The 16,381-nt window shown below is 32.7% G+C and overlaps 1 pseudogene; it reads right to left on the minus strand.

The window, feature by feature from the left end:
- Window positions 1-9,637: 9,637 nt before the first annotated feature.
- LOC128179898 (uncharacterized) lies at window positions 9,638-13,528 on the minus strand (annotated as a pseudogene).
- Between the last annotated feature and the right edge of the window lie 2,853 nt (window positions 13,529-16,381).

The following is a 16,381-nucleotide window of genomic DNA, read 5'->3' on the forward strand; positions in this document are numbered from 1 at the left end:
CCAGAAATAGTTTAAAACACAATTACAATATAAAGATACAATATGTAGAAAATAGGAACAATTTCTATATTAAAATATTCTGATTAGGGGTCAAAAGTACCTTATGATACTTGTACAATTATTTCAAATCACCCCATGTTCCATGTTTTGAAAGTTTGATTTATTGCTCTCCAATGTACAAAACCTTAACAAATGAATTTAGCAAAAGTCATCACTAGTAATTTATTACAAGTTATTAATGTACATACTTTGAAAAAGAAATATATATTAATAAAAAAATTCATGATTTAGATTATGTACTCACTATCCACAATAAAGGGAATGTGTGTGATGAAAAAGAAAATGCAAAAATGAAATAAAAATGAAATTATGTTATTGTTTTATTGAGCGAAGAAAATTGAAAGAGTGTATGATTGGTAGCCGCATACACTTGTATGCGCTATCCGAGAAAAAATATAAGGGGATATCCAAAAGATATTTTTGTTCCAGGAACGGTGAATGGGGGTCCGATGCCCATTTTGGGAAGTTTACTTTCCTTTGATAATTTGAATTTTCTTGGAGCGAGAGAGAGTGTCCAGTTGAAAAAGGGGGTTTCAGAATACGAAAGACCTACGAAAAATTAACGATATAAACATAGATCACCATTATACGATCAATTGTTTTGCCTAGTCATTGGATGAATCGCGTCACGTGATTGCCTTTTAAATTTCTTTACACGGCGGGTGTCCGCCTCGCCTTCTATGGACTTTACCGACCCCACAAATACCTGTAAACAGTCAGTAACAAACCTAACTAGATGCTGTCATTAGACAGTAATACCCGCACCATGTGTTTGCCCCTAAATAACACTGTTTTATACCAGTTTAATTAAAAATGAAGGCTACATGCAAACTCCGGTAATACATTTAAAAATTATAATTTTCATAACTGAAGGATGAGATCCCTGCCCATATGATAATACACATCGTGACATGAGCAGCACTTTATGTGCAATTTGGGGTAGAACTGTTTGCAGTGAATTTTCAGTTAATCAATAATCTTAACATTTTATGTCATAGGAAGTATAATGGTCTATATAATTATTACAAACAAAATTAAAAATTAAATTATGCCCCCTCCCCGTGGCGGTTGCCGGTTTTAGATTTGCTTCTGTGTGCCTACATGAACATCATCGTGTGCACAGATTTAGAGAAGGGGTGGGAGTGAGGGGTCCAGACCCCCCCTCCCCATGAAAATTCGTAAATTACCTAAAATACACCTTGGACCCCAATGCTCTTACAGACATGTAAACGCTCTAACCCATTGCGCTTCAATGTTAGGTAACATTATTTGGGGGGTAAATATTTAATCAATAGTCAATATACTTTATTGTTTATCTCAATAGGAAGTATACATGTACATCACAATATGCAGGTGTCCTGCACCACCTTAAAGCTGTTATTTACCTAATAAAATAGTGCAAGTGGATTTGAAGAATAGGTCATAAAAATACATGCATGTTACAAATGACTGATCTTTGTCTGAAGTTACGTACACAACACAGGTTTGCATGTCTCATTAGCGGGTACTAGTTTTACCCAGCTCTTCGATTAGATGGGTTCACGTGTATACATACATGGGTGTTGCTAAAACGCGGAACGGAAAACGGAACGGAAGGAAAACGGAAAATCTTATCTAATGTTTTTTACCTCATAGATTTGTTAAGTATGCTAAAACGATATACTTTATGTACCTTTTTAATTTTTTTTGAAAGATTAGCAATATTAGATTATTTATTCAAGAATATTTATTTCCTCAAAATTAACAGTACATGCATTGACCACTATATTCTGTCCCAAAATATCCTCGATTCACTTTTTGCTGTATATTTATATATACCTCAGGGTTCAAGCGATTCTCTTTTAGAAGCATTAAACATTCTCATTATTCTTTCTTTAAAACGTCCTCTCTAGTTTATCAGCTGGTATAAATACACGGCTAAAAATAAAGAAGTCTACGGGGTTTTGCATTTTAACAGACCCAGATGATGGTGTTGAAAAATTGTGCAAGGTCTTCTGAGTGACTTCCAAATGGAGAAAAGATGTCAACATTTTCCATTATAAATCGTCCAAATGTGCTGCATGAATATTTTGGGATCGACAGACTATAGTCCCAATATATAATCGGAAAATCAAACCAGGCAACGTCTAGAGCTCTCTATTCGGATCATATGTATATAGCTGCTGGAATAAACAACTGCATGCTTTGTAATGCAAACGTAAACAAAATTGCATTGCTAAAAATACTAGTTTCACAAATTACTAGTTTCACAAATTACCGGGTATTTTAATGTTTACTGTATTTTAATTTTTTAATGTCGTCAGTCCTACAGTTTTTTTCTTCCATCTCAATGATACTGTATCGTCTGAATGATAAAAGATCGTCTAGAACACCGAAAATTCAATTTTGATGCAAGTATATACATGTACATCATATTTGAAAATAATATAAAAATACTCAAAACACGCATAAAACGCTTTCACTAACTGCGTACGTTACGCTAATATGCCAGCAATACCATATAAGAGAAATAAGTAAAAAGTTATAGCTAATTTGCTTGTTTAATCATGTTAATGTTTCACAATTCGTATACATTTGATTTTTCCGTTTCGTACTCAACTAAAGCCGAATGAATAAAATGCTATAATTGATAGACATTCATATGAATATTAATAAGATAGCAACATGTTGATAATCATTCATTAGATATAAATAAAAGATACAAAGTAAATCGTTTCTGGCCAGTCTATACCCTTTTTAAGGGATAAACGTGATGATATTTTCCATTCCGTTCCGTTTTCCGTTCCGCGTTTTAGCAACACCCATACATACATGTCTGTGTTTTCCGTATGCAGAAAAGGATTACGGTAGTTAAGATCAGCTAAAGGAATTCATTATTGTGTTTTAATTGGATTATCATTATGATGTTGACCAATTTAGGTAAGCATAATACATGTAGTAGCAGTAGCACAATATAATAAGATGCCAGCATGGGATTCCTGCCAGCATACATACACATGTATATAAGTTCTACTTTCACTTTCTAAATGTAATCTCCCTTTGACAGCATACTGTATCATCATCTTTTAATATTTAAATAAGCTTATCATCGTTACCTATCCTATCGCATTTGTAAAGTTTCTGTCATTTTAGTTGCAAAAGTTATTTTTTTTCATTTGTCAGACTGCATGCACTGTTGAGTTGACCCCATATTGACCCTGTATAAACAATTTCTTATTAAATTTGTGTATTTCATATGTAAGTAAGTGTAGACACTTAAATTTTTTATATGAGTATAATAATAGGAAGGAAGGAGTATTTCTTTCTTAATGTATTATAATGCATCAAATACAATGTAGGTCATGACCTTATGGGACTGTTCTGACCCCACGAAACAGGAAAATACAAAATATCTTCTAAAGTCATTATGATGCATCAACTGGTGTAAAGTACATTAATGACCCCCAGGTGTTGTCTTTAACCCCCCCCCCCCCACCCCCCCCTTTATGAAATAGGAAATGATATGATACACTATATATTTTGTTAACTTCTGAGATCTGAGATCCTCATCCCTAAACCGTTTAATTTATTTTTGCTCTTTGTGTCATTGCGCGTAAAATTGTATTGTAAGATTATGCCCCCTTGGAGACACCCTGACATTTTAGAACTAGAAATAATAATGTATTTTATCTTATTCATATGTTATACAGTAGTGTTTGATCCATGTGGGTAATTCCTAGCCTAATGATGTCACTGCTTTGTTTAGGAGACTTTACAATTGCCCCAAATAGGTGAATACACATGGCAGTGATGCATATAACATTTTGTTTATAAATCTTAAAAATTGAATTAAGCAATTTCCAAAATGTTAATGTGAATCACGAGAGAAAAAGCAATCAAGAAATGATTTAAAATTTGCTACTGTACACATGTAAGAATGTATTAAGAAGACTGAATCTTTATAAGCAGGTTAGATTGGGGGGGGGATGAATGTGGAGTATAAACATTTATAATTTGAATCATTTATTGTTATTAATTAATTTTAACTTGTCAATGAATACTACTTATTGATCCCAAGGTAGAAATATGACCTCTGATCGTATCTCAATAGATCATTTGTTAATTATGCAAGGTGTAATGTAATTTTTTTTAAGAATAACATTTTTTACCAGTTTATAAAAGTTTTTAGACACCCAAATTATATTTTGATTTTAATAGATTATTCGACAAGGAAGGGGGGGGGGGGGGAGAGAGAGAACAGTTTATATTTGAGTTTGTTTGGGAGTGGGGGTTCCAAGTCATATATTTGACAATTTTTTAATGTAATTTAAAATAAGACTAAGCCATACTACAGTCATGAACATGAATAGTATAGAACAAAACACAAACTAATACATGTACATGTATATATACATAGGAAGTATTACAAAACAGATGATTGATCTATATCTGGGTTCTTAAATTGAATCATATATCATGTACATATTATATTATTGTTTCTTTGTTCAAGGCATTTAAGATGGTATGTAGGTCATGATCCCAAGTGCTCTTCCTGAAATTATCAAATATCATAAAAACCATTGAGATCCCCACCTTAATCCAAAGATATTATTCCTCCTTAGGTCATGCAGGCGCATCAGATCATTATGGCATGTAAGTCATGACCCTAAGGGGTCATCCTGACCCCCTTAGAATCAGAAATTGTCAATTATCTTTAAATTATTGATGTTTGATGATCCTATCTCTATTTAATCTTTATTAATTATTAAGTCTCCTGAATGAAGTTTGGAGACTTATTGTTTTTGTACGGTTCTTAATACATGTATATATTCTTCATCTTCTTTTTCTTCTTTCCTGCTCTGAACTTGTTTCTCAGAGATGGCTGAACATAATTGTACAAAACTCTAGGATATGATAGGCCTGCAAATCTAGTTGTGCACCCTGGTTTGATTTTTCTCATTTTGGGTTAGACAACCACTTTTCGGGGGAGGGGGGGGAGGGGGGTGTCAAAAGGGTGTAGGGTCTAACATTGAACCTTGTAGAAAGAATCATAGACTCTATTGTAAATGGTAACTTGAAAACGGACAAAGATAATAATATAGGGTTTTCATAATCATATATTGGCTGTTACTGGCAATATATAGGGTTTATTAGATCTGACCCCTGGGGTCATCCCCACCCCCCAGGAATTTGAAATTACCATATATCTCAGAAACTGTTATAATCATGACCCCTAAACCATATATATTCATGTTTCTGATGTCAAGGGGCATCAAATGTTATGTAGGTCATGGGCCCTGTGGGTGGTCCCGACGCCCTCAAACAGCAAGTCCCTTAATATCTTCAAAACAGTTGAGATCCCCACCCTTAAACCATATATATTCTTGTACCTTGTGTCAAGGGGCATCAAACGGTATGTAGGTCATGGGCCCCGGGGGTTGTCATGACCCCCCTTGAACAGGAAGTGCACGAATATCTCGAAAACGGTTGAGATCCCCACCCCTTAACCATATATATTCTTGATCCTTAAAGGGCACCAAAAGGTATGTACCGGTAGGTAATGGGCCTCAGGGTTAAATTTAATTTTTCAAAACCGTAATGCACATCTATGGAACAGTTCCTTTCATATCCCAAGATATGATGTGTCTATCCATTAAATCATAAAAGGAGTTCTAGGATCTATGTTTTTTTTTAAGTGATAAACGTCAATTTTCTGCTAAATTTTGACTCCCTGGATGAAATTTAAATTTTGAAAACCTTACTGCACATCTATAGAACAGTCCCTATCATATCCCAAGATATGATTGTCTATCCATTAAATCATAAGAGGAGCTCTTGGATCAATGTTTGATTTTTTAGTGATAAACGTCAATTTTCTGCTACTATTTGACTCCCAGGATGAAATTTAAATTTTTAAAACCTTATTGCACATCTATAGGACAGCCCCAATTATATCCCAAGAGATGATGTAGCTACTCCAAAAGTTGTAAGAGGAGTTCTGGGAACCATATTTTTTTTGCCAAAACGTCATTTTTTGTTGCCCACTGATCCCCTTAATTAAAAAAAAAATTCTGGAACCTGATCATGACTCAATATGACACCCCCAATCATATTCTAGAAGATCATTTGGCTACTGCTTAAAAAAAATGACGTTTTTTAAACCAGTTTTTTGGTAAAAAAACGTCATTTTTTAGCCATTAAATGACCCCCAGGACAAAATTGAAAATTCCGAAACCTTATTGCGCATCTATAGGATACCCTAAAACATATTCCAAAAGATGATTTGTCTACTTTTGAAAATGTAGGAGGAGTTCGAGGAAGAAGGTTTTTTGTGAAAAAACGTCATTTTTTACCAATTATTTGACCCCCAGGACTAACAGAGAATTTTTGAAACTTTTTTACAAAACAACATGATACCCCAAATCAAACTCCAAGAGTTCAGTTTGCTGGTTTATAAGATGTAAGAGCAGTTTGAGAAAGTAAAACGTGACAGACGGACGGACGGACGGACGGACAGACGGACGGACGGACGGAACAGGGTAACAACAATATACCCGAACTTTCTTTAGAAAGTGCGGGTATAATAAGTAATAATATAACTCAATTTGAAATATGAAAAAAAAAAATCCATATCTCGAATTGAGTTAAGGAGCTTTTTCCCAAACCAACTTGAGGTATTCCAGTTCTCTTTAATTGATTAAATCTGCTTGACAATCAGAGATTATCCCAGGTCACCGAAATAACAAAGCGTTGCAAATGCGGTTCGTAAAAAAGTTAAACATTTCTGTATTAAATTTAAAACCGACTTTATTAAAAAAAAAAAACTACGTCGCGCTTTGTGACGTAATGACTTGAATCATTATTTCATTTTAGCAAAGTTTTAGTGTTTAAGAACATTGTTCGTTAATATAACTGAAAACTAAATGTTTGTATCCGTAAGCTTCACAATACAAAATTAAATGTTTGTATCCGTAAGCTTCACAATACAGAATAACTCAAATAGGTATCAGACACTTGTTTTCTTACAGTCGACCAATTTCAGCCCCGTAACACTAAACTTAGATACCAAATCGACCCTGTGGCACAAAGATGGTTATATTTACATTCCACATATATTTTTTTGTAAAGTGTGTGGAAAGCTACTGTAACTATAACACTATATTTACATTCTACTGTGTTTTTCCATTAAATTCTGTGATCTTCAAATGCCTCTAAATGCAACAAGTAGTCAAAGGTCAATTGACAAGTTTTATTATGACGTCACAAACGTTGAATGCTGTAAACTGCAACGTCACAAGCGAAAATCAAAATTCACGCTTGTGGCTGTTATTGTGGCTCTTCCATTAATATTAACTTACCCTTAGGATAAGATAGGAATTTTAAGGTATGAATCACATTTGCAGACAAGGCAAGAAGTAAAAAAATGTAAATATAAGCATTAAATCATGATTTTTTGAAGTATACACTCTCATAACTGCAGCGGTGTGTGCATACAAATTTTCATAACGCGCTAACGCGCGTTACTCAATTTGTATGCACACACCGCTGCAGTTATGAGAGTGTATACTTCAAAAAATCATGATTCAATGCTATAGTAACAAATACAGGGTACTGAAAGGTTCAAATGTCGAGTTGTATTATGACGTCACTAACGTTGAACGCTGTAAAATGCAACGTCACAAGCGAATATCAAAGTTCACGCTTGAACCATTATGTCTTCATAATTAATAGGAAGCATGTTTGTTTTTTACCGTACGGCTTTAAAGGAAATATGTAGAAAATTAAACTTTCTTGACATTCTACGTTAAAGCATGGGCGTAGTATCGTACTAGGATTTTGCTTAACACGATATTTCCGTTAATTTGATCCTCGGGATCTTATTCGTCCTTGACCAGACACCTGGCGTTGTCTGTGCCACGTTATATAACCCAGAATTCTCTCCTCCTCAACCTGGGGAGTAGCCCTTTCCCTGTATAAAAGGAGGCGGCAAAAGACAGCTTCCAGTTGACTACTTCTTTTATTCAAGTTTACTAATAAAACATTCCAATCAAATTCCACAATATAATATAATGTATAATTAATAACAATAAACATTGATTACAAAAACTCTGAAAATAAGATATTATATTTACTTGAACCTTCTGAATCATTTTTGTTAACTTTTATTAAAACTGCGCAAGTATCTTAATATGATCTTACCTGTATAAAAAGAGGAGGCAAAAGACAGCTTCCAGTTGACTACTTGAGAGCCGCTTTCCCCGCACCTCCTTTTTATACGCACGGACACTACCTCCGATCTTCGGACCTTATAAGTAGTAGAATAATGCTGATTCTGAAACAGTTTAAGCCCCTCCCCCAATGCTATATAACAATACTATTTATGTAAATGAAATGGAAGGCGCAAAATAATTAGTTTAATTAATTAACATAAATTACCACACTGCTACATTACTTTGACACTGCATAATGATTAACTTTACTACTGTATAAATAATCAACAGAAGAACCCATCTCACTAAGACGGTGCATAATATTATGATGTGTAAATGAAAATAAAAGGCTCACTATTATAATCTTACCAAAGGCGCAAAATGATTGACATCTGAACAGAGAAAATAAAAGGCTCACTATTATAATCTTACCAAAGGCGCAAAATGATTGACATCTGAACAGAAGGTTTTAATAGTCTTACAGAAGGCGCAAAGAATACAATCTATGTAAATAAGGTATATGGAAATTTGCGGAAGCCATCATCCTAGAATACTATCTATGTAAATAAGGTATACTAGTATAGAAATTTGTGGAAGCCATCATCCTACTTACTACATCGTACACAAAAGACTTAACATTTAAGAGCTTTATATGTATATAATATCTAAAATAGGGTTGACTTAAATGAAATAAAAGGCTTATACTACATCTTCTTACAAAAGGCTTTCGAGCAATAATTACTATATGCACCTCCTTTTTACCAAATTTATATAGCAGTGCATTTATAAGCTTCAACCAATCGCAACTTCTCGGACCTTTCCGACAGGCTCCGAAAAAACACCTCAAATGTATTACTTAAGCGTCCATGACAACCCCCTTTTTAAAAGACTTGATATAAATACAACACATTTTACGATCTGTTGAGATGTAAGCTAGACTTCATTGAGTAAATGATATACCCTAAAAATATAACACAGAAGTGACTTATAAGGCTGTCTAGCCGATACTTATTTTAATGGGAAGTGACTCCATTTTGTATAAAATTCCAACATCCAGTAATGTTAATACAGTCGAGGCGTTTTTCGGAGCCTACCGGAAAGGTCCGAGCAGTTGCGATTGAAGCTTCAACGTGTTTTGAATGTTGCTTAGATACACAGTCACACATTTCCTCATAATTCATCGTCTTTCTTCTTTTCATCACCATTTAAAGAATAAGTAAAACATCTATTTCTTAATATGTTTATTGTAGAATTGAAAAATTCAAGTCTAAAAACATATATATAATATAAAACAATGTCAAAATAGAAACTTTTACCCATTAAAATGGAATATTAAAGCAAAGTTAAAGCAATAATAACGCAAATAAAAATCACAAATCAAAATATTTGTATGGAATGATTAGAGAATAATTATTGATCAAATGAAAAAAAATGTTGATTAGAATGAAACTAATTAGAGATTAGAAAAATCAAAATAAGAAAGTAACCATCACACAACAGAATAAAATCACAAAATCAAAGTACATGGAATGATTAGAGAAACATATTGATTAAAATGGAAACTACTGATTAAAAATGAAAATATAAATGGCATCCAGCACACAATGTGAAATAATGAAAAACTTTTGATTAAAATGAAAATATAAAAGCAACCAGCACACAATGGGAAATAAAGGCATCCGGCACACAATGGGAAATAATGAAAACTTTTGATTAAAATGAAAATATAAAAGCAACCAGCACACAATGGGAAATAAAAAGTCGCGAATTTGGTTATTACATATACATGTATGGTAATAAAAGCACTGTAGAAAAACTTAATTGTTATTTGTGCTAGAAATGGTTATATATAAAGAATATTAATTTACAGAAAATCAAACATTGACCGAACAGATTAAAGATGGTATTGTTGTGAGTTGGAAACTTCAAAGGTTACGAAAACAACTGTAAAATTAAATATTAAATGTATACTCACTTTCTTTAATGCAAAAAAAAAAAAAAAAAACGTTATGTACTTAAACACTTCTTTGTCAAAAATTAAAATGATATTGAAATATAAAGCTTCATTTAAAATTAAGAAGTAGAAAACTTAAAGAACTTATACACTTTTTTTGCCAGAAATTAAAATGTTATAGAATTAAAAAAACGTCTTTTAAGATTAAAAACAATCACATACCTAGGTATATATTTATATAGTATTGTTAACATTCAGGAGAAAAGCTAACAGTTAGTATAAACTAAGATATTCTGTAAGCTAGTCTACACATTTCAAATAACATTTCCCCTTCTCTTTATATGAAGCTCTTCTAGGTAGAGCAGTGTAGTTTAAAAAAAAATCTTCAAAACCATCAAACCCTCTTAATATTCATAGGAAGAAGCTATAGCTTACAGATTATTCTATACATAACAAAGTGACTCCACTGATGATGATAGCACCCACATGAGTAATTAATCAAATGCAAAGAAAATAGCTATACATGTATTCAATCTAGTCTAACCAAAAGCAAAAGAGAGGAAAGCCACATGTGTAGAGTATAATTAAAGCCTAATCAAAACCATATCTGATTGGGGGTCGTCTATTTCTTTGAGGGAGAATTCTAATTACAGGGGGGTGGGGACGATTATTTTGTTTTTTGACATTTTTGAAACATAATTTATAACAATTTTGAAGTTTTCTGTAAATTTTTTTAAGAATCTCATAAATTTCAAAAATATGCCCACTGATTATATTTATCTGGTTTGATGTATAAAGGATAAGTCCAGAGATACCTAAAAAAAAAAAAGAGAGAAAGAAATAATAAAGGGTACTAAAAAGATAATGTTCCTAATTAGGTTACTAAGTAGATGAGATCATGCATAGTAGTTTAAATTTCAGAGTAGAAATGGGTGACTTCATCATCATCATCATCTTCGAAATTAAATAATCGATTTCTAATTGTATAAGTTTCAAAATTATCCCTCTCCGCTCTTGCTTTTTCAATTGCCAATTTTCTTTTATATAAAAAACAGAAGAATTTTGAAGTGAGAAAAATGACAGTTAAACTAGATGAGGCTAATGATCCAACTGAAATAAAAGTTAAATATAAAATAATGAGAATTTTAGAAACATCTACATAAGTGAAAGCATGCATTAATATGCTATATATAAGATGCACAATTTACTACAGTGTAAAAAAGCAGGCATTACAGTCTAAATATAGCATGTATTAGTTTCTGCAGTAAGCAAAGCAATCTACAATATGCATATACTTTATACAGGTGGGATATATATATAAACATGCAATGCTGTATAAAATAAATGTTTCTCACCATGTGGACTAGAAATGTGGGTAATTAAAAATAATAATACATTTATTTTTTTATCATTCACTATCTGTACATTATCACCATCATACACTTTTAAGGAAAAAATCAATGTAAAAGAATTACAGATTTGAATACTTACTGATGACAATGGTCATGAGAGTGCTCATGTGGGGGCTATCATCATCAGTCGAGTCATTCTGTTATAAAGCAAATTAAAAAAATAAGAATATAAAGAAAACAAAGAAATAATAATCACACTATGTGCTTCATAGAAAAGTAAATATTAGTTCTTACTGTGTCGTCATGTGAAGAAGTTGAAGCAGATGGTGGGGTGGGGGTGGTGTGCGTGGTCAAAGAGCCATGTGTGGTTGAAGTGTGCTGAAATATCAAATTTAATAAGTCAATTAAAGTCACATAATTTAAACATCTTTTCTTATAGGGAAAATTTTACATATTCACACTGTACGATCAGTACAAGTTTATCAAGGAATATAACTGTGGGCTTCCTAGAAATAAAAATTAGTGACAAATACTAATACTTACTGTGCTGATAGGCGGGGAAGGTGAAACAGGCAGAGGAGAGGAGCTGGTTGAAGTGTGCTGAAATATTAAATTGAATCAGTCAATTAAAGTCGCATAAAAAAAACCCATGTTTTACAGTGATAATTTTACAGATTCACACCATGAGATCAGTGTAAGTTTATAAAGAAATAATAATATAACTGCATGTTTCATAGAAATAAAAATTTAGTGACTAATACTTACTGTGCTGATAGGCGAGGAAGGTGAAGCGGGCAGAGGAGAGGAGCTGGTTGAAGTGTGCTGAAATATTAAATTTAATAAGTCAATTAAACTCCCATAAATTAAACATCTTTTCTTATAGGGATAATTTTACAGATTCACACTGTAAGATCAGTGCAAGTTTATCAAGAAATATAACTGTGGGCTTCCTAGAAATAAATATTAGTGACAAATACTATTACTTACTGTGCTGATAGGCGAGGAAGGTGAAACAGGCAGAGGAGAGGAGCTGGTTGAAGTGTGCTGAAATATTAAATTGAATCAGTCAATTAAAGTCGCACAAAAAAACCCATGTTTTACAGTGATAATTTTACAGATTCACACTGTAAGATCAGTGTAAGTTTATTAAAAAATAATAATATAACTGCATGTTTCATAGAAATAAAAATTTAGTGACTAATACTTACTGTGCTGATAGGTGAGGAAGTTGAAGCGGGCAGAGGAGAGGAGCTGGTTGAAGTGTGCTGAAATATTAAAAAAACATGTTTTACAGTAATAATTTTACAGATTCACACCATGAGATCAGTGTAAGTTTATAAAGAAATAATAATATAACTGCATGTTTCATAGAAATAAAAATTTAGTGACTAATACTTACTGTGCTGATAGGCGAGGAAGGTGAAGCGGGCAGAGGAGAGGAGCTGGTTGAAGTGTGCTGAAATATTAAATCTAATAAGTCAATTAAACTCACATAATAAAACATGTTCTATTATTGCACAGATCAGTGTATCCTTATCTGTTATACAGTACTTTAAACAATTTGCATCATTTACATTCATACTTTGCAAACTAAGATAAATAGATAAAGTGAGAAATTTTAGTACTAATATAGAAGATCTTAAAAATTTACTTACACATTTAACATGTACAGGGTGATGTCTCGTTTGCTCAAAATGAACTCATCGCTGCATAGCAGATTAGTGTCATCAACGTATATAACTTGTATATTGTGCGCACATCTGAGATCAATCACCCCCCCCAATCCCAAAATGGGCAAATCGCAAGAAGGCATCGTCGATGCAACCATTGTACAAACCATCCCCGCGCCAATTACAGACTCCATTGTTGCAGATTTCCCCAAGGTTGAACCCCCCCACAGCCAAGAAACATAAAGATAAATAAAATATGATGGTGATCATTTTTGTACCGCCTGATTCATCGATGGGTTAATTCTAGAGGTCGCTTTTTCCCGGAAATAAAAAGTAAGCTTATCGCTTATTTTTTTTTGAAAATCGAACCCGATGAAAATTATTTTTGAAGTGAAATAAAGTAAAATACAAATCAAATGAATAAAAAAGTGTTCTATTTATATCATGTTTTACAAAAAGGGGGGTTGTCATGCACGTCTAGTTAATACATTCGAGGTGTTTTTCCGAGCTTGCCGGAAAGGTTCGAGAAGATCCGATTGACTGTTCATACACATAAATTATTTACCTTTTAACCTAAAGTGAGATAACTCTAATTCGTTTACCAAAAGGCATACAACTAGCTAGACTAACAGCAACAATGATGCAATTCTTTCAAATTTATAATCTTTTAATGATTGTACATTTTTTTTTACAAATTACTAGTGATGAGTGCTGATATTCAGGATATTCAGGACAGTCCCAGCTGTGATTTGTAGTTCCTTCACTGAAACTATACAGGGAAAAGAAAAACCAAAACATATAATCTACTTATATATAGTATTCGTTTCTATCTACTAATACAGCATAGACGTCGACCCCCCCCCTTTTTTCGCTGCTGTACAGTATTGATTTTACATAAGTATAAAATGTCTTCTACTTACTTTATTGATTATATTCTTTTTCCCAGTTTTCCCCATCAATTTTGAGCTCCTTATACTGGGGGAGGGTGGTATTCCCCCCTTTGCAAAACTCCTCTCTTGCCTTTACAGAGGACAAATATTCCTCACATTCCTTGCAGAAAGTGCGCCCCTCACTTTTTTTAATCTTGTGGGTAAAGTCATACTCGCACGCCTTGAATAGGTGAGCCCGAGCAGGATTACTTCTCCCACACCTGATGAGATGACGGGGGAATCTCTCCGTCCTTATAATGTGCTTTTTGTCATACGGACACACACGAGATTCTGCATACACTGGATAATCCCCCATTTTGCGTTTAAGTTTGAAATTGAAATGTGCACCCTTTAAATATACGCAGGTTTTCAACTGCTGTAATTAATGATTACATTTCTTGAAGAAATTTAAATACATTAATGAAATCTAGTTTGATAAATTTATTTAGTTTTAATCTCTAAAATTGAAGATTTCTTGCTCTATTATTTCCTACATGTGCCAAATTAATTCACCATTTATGACAAAGTTGTAAATTTATTCTACTTGATTTCTTTGAATTAATGCAATTACTTTTATGCTAGCTGATAAAAAATGCATGTATTTTTCTAAAAATATTTTCAATAGATACACTTAAATAAATCATGACATTATTAATCATCATTAAATAGATACACTTAAATAAATCGTGACATTATTAATCATTAATTAATCGTGACATTGTTCATCATCAAATTAATATATTAGGACATTAATGGGTAAAATGGATGCTGCTGTGTGATGGTGAGACATAATTAAGGAAATATATATGATTGGTTATTTCATTTCATTTGTACATGTATGTAAAATGTATATATCTTTCCAAAATTATTTCAAATTGATTCTCGATCTCTAACAAATCGTGACATCATTTATCATCAAATTAACATATTAGGACATTTAATGGGCAAAAGGGGTGGTTGTGTGTGATCGTGAGACAATGCAGAAGTGTATATGATTGACAATTTCATTTCATATTAAATCGATCTATCATCTGAAGATCAAAAACAAAGATGTGTAATAAAAAAACATCTTCCTATATAATGGGTTGAAAAAACTTTGTTTCTGTACATCTCGTCAAAGATCTTTTTTTTTTATTGTGATTGGAAATGGCAGCAACAAGCACAGTGAGGTTTGAAACAGAATTGTCTCCAGATGGAGAAACTCCCCAATTCACTCTAAAAGAGAGTGATCAATACAGGAAAGGGCACTATGCCCTTCAAATGACATTCTTCAGAGGAAAGGTCTACATTCACGTACAGGGTAAGAATTTATCTTTATCATAGTTTAAAAAAATATATTGAATCAAAGATTTAAAAGTTGGGCTGTTATAAAGTATTAAGTTTTGACTCCTCTATAGAAATGACTATATTTACGCACAGGATAAAATTTAAAATCCCCCTCTCTCTCTCTCTCTCTCTCTCTCTCTCAATTTAAAAATCATAAAATTTAAAACATACCTTATTTGTATTTAAAAATTCTGTAACCAATCGTTCAACATTTCACTTTAATAAAAATTTGAATGATTGTAGTTAAATTATTAATTTTTGTTTAAACAACTTAGTATAAAATATATATCAAACTTATATCAACCAATGCACCAACGAGTAATACCTCTATGAACATTGTAAATAACTAACATTTACTTTTTTTCTTTTTAAAAAGACAATCATAAAGGGAAACAAGTCTCCCTCCCACTTGACGTCTTTGATGCCCTATGGGTCATTAGAGAGGACATAAAGGCCGGCACGGACCTCTTGCGAAATTTGGCATCTCCACCAAGTCCACCTTTGGTTAGTTATTACTTACTTTATAATTTTCTTTTTACTTAAATTAGGATTTAAAAAATAAGAAATACTATATTTGAAATGAATGACTTAAGATACATGAAATATGTTTCAGATTACTATTGCTCCGCCTAAGAAGCGGAGAGTTGAGCTAAAAAAGCGTGCGATTCCGCTTGATGACAGTGACGATGAACTTATCATCTAACTAAAAAAGAAGAAAATAATATGTTATAAACATTTATTGCAATAAATTTATGGAAAACAAAGTTTGTCCTTTTCATTCATTCATAATTTTAAAATGTCCGTACGAATAGCTTTCAACCCCATGAGGCGCTAACCAGTATCGTTTATCATCAAATGGTGAGAGAGATATTTTGTTTATAGATTTGAGATAAAGATTATG

This window comes from Crassostrea angulata, chromosome 4 (genome assembly GCF_025612915.1).
Source record: "Crassostrea angulata isolate pt1a10 chromosome 4, ASM2561291v2, whole genome shotgun sequence".
Taxonomy (NCBI): Eukaryota; Metazoa; Mollusca; class Bivalvia; order Ostreida; family Ostreidae; genus Magallana; species Magallana angulata.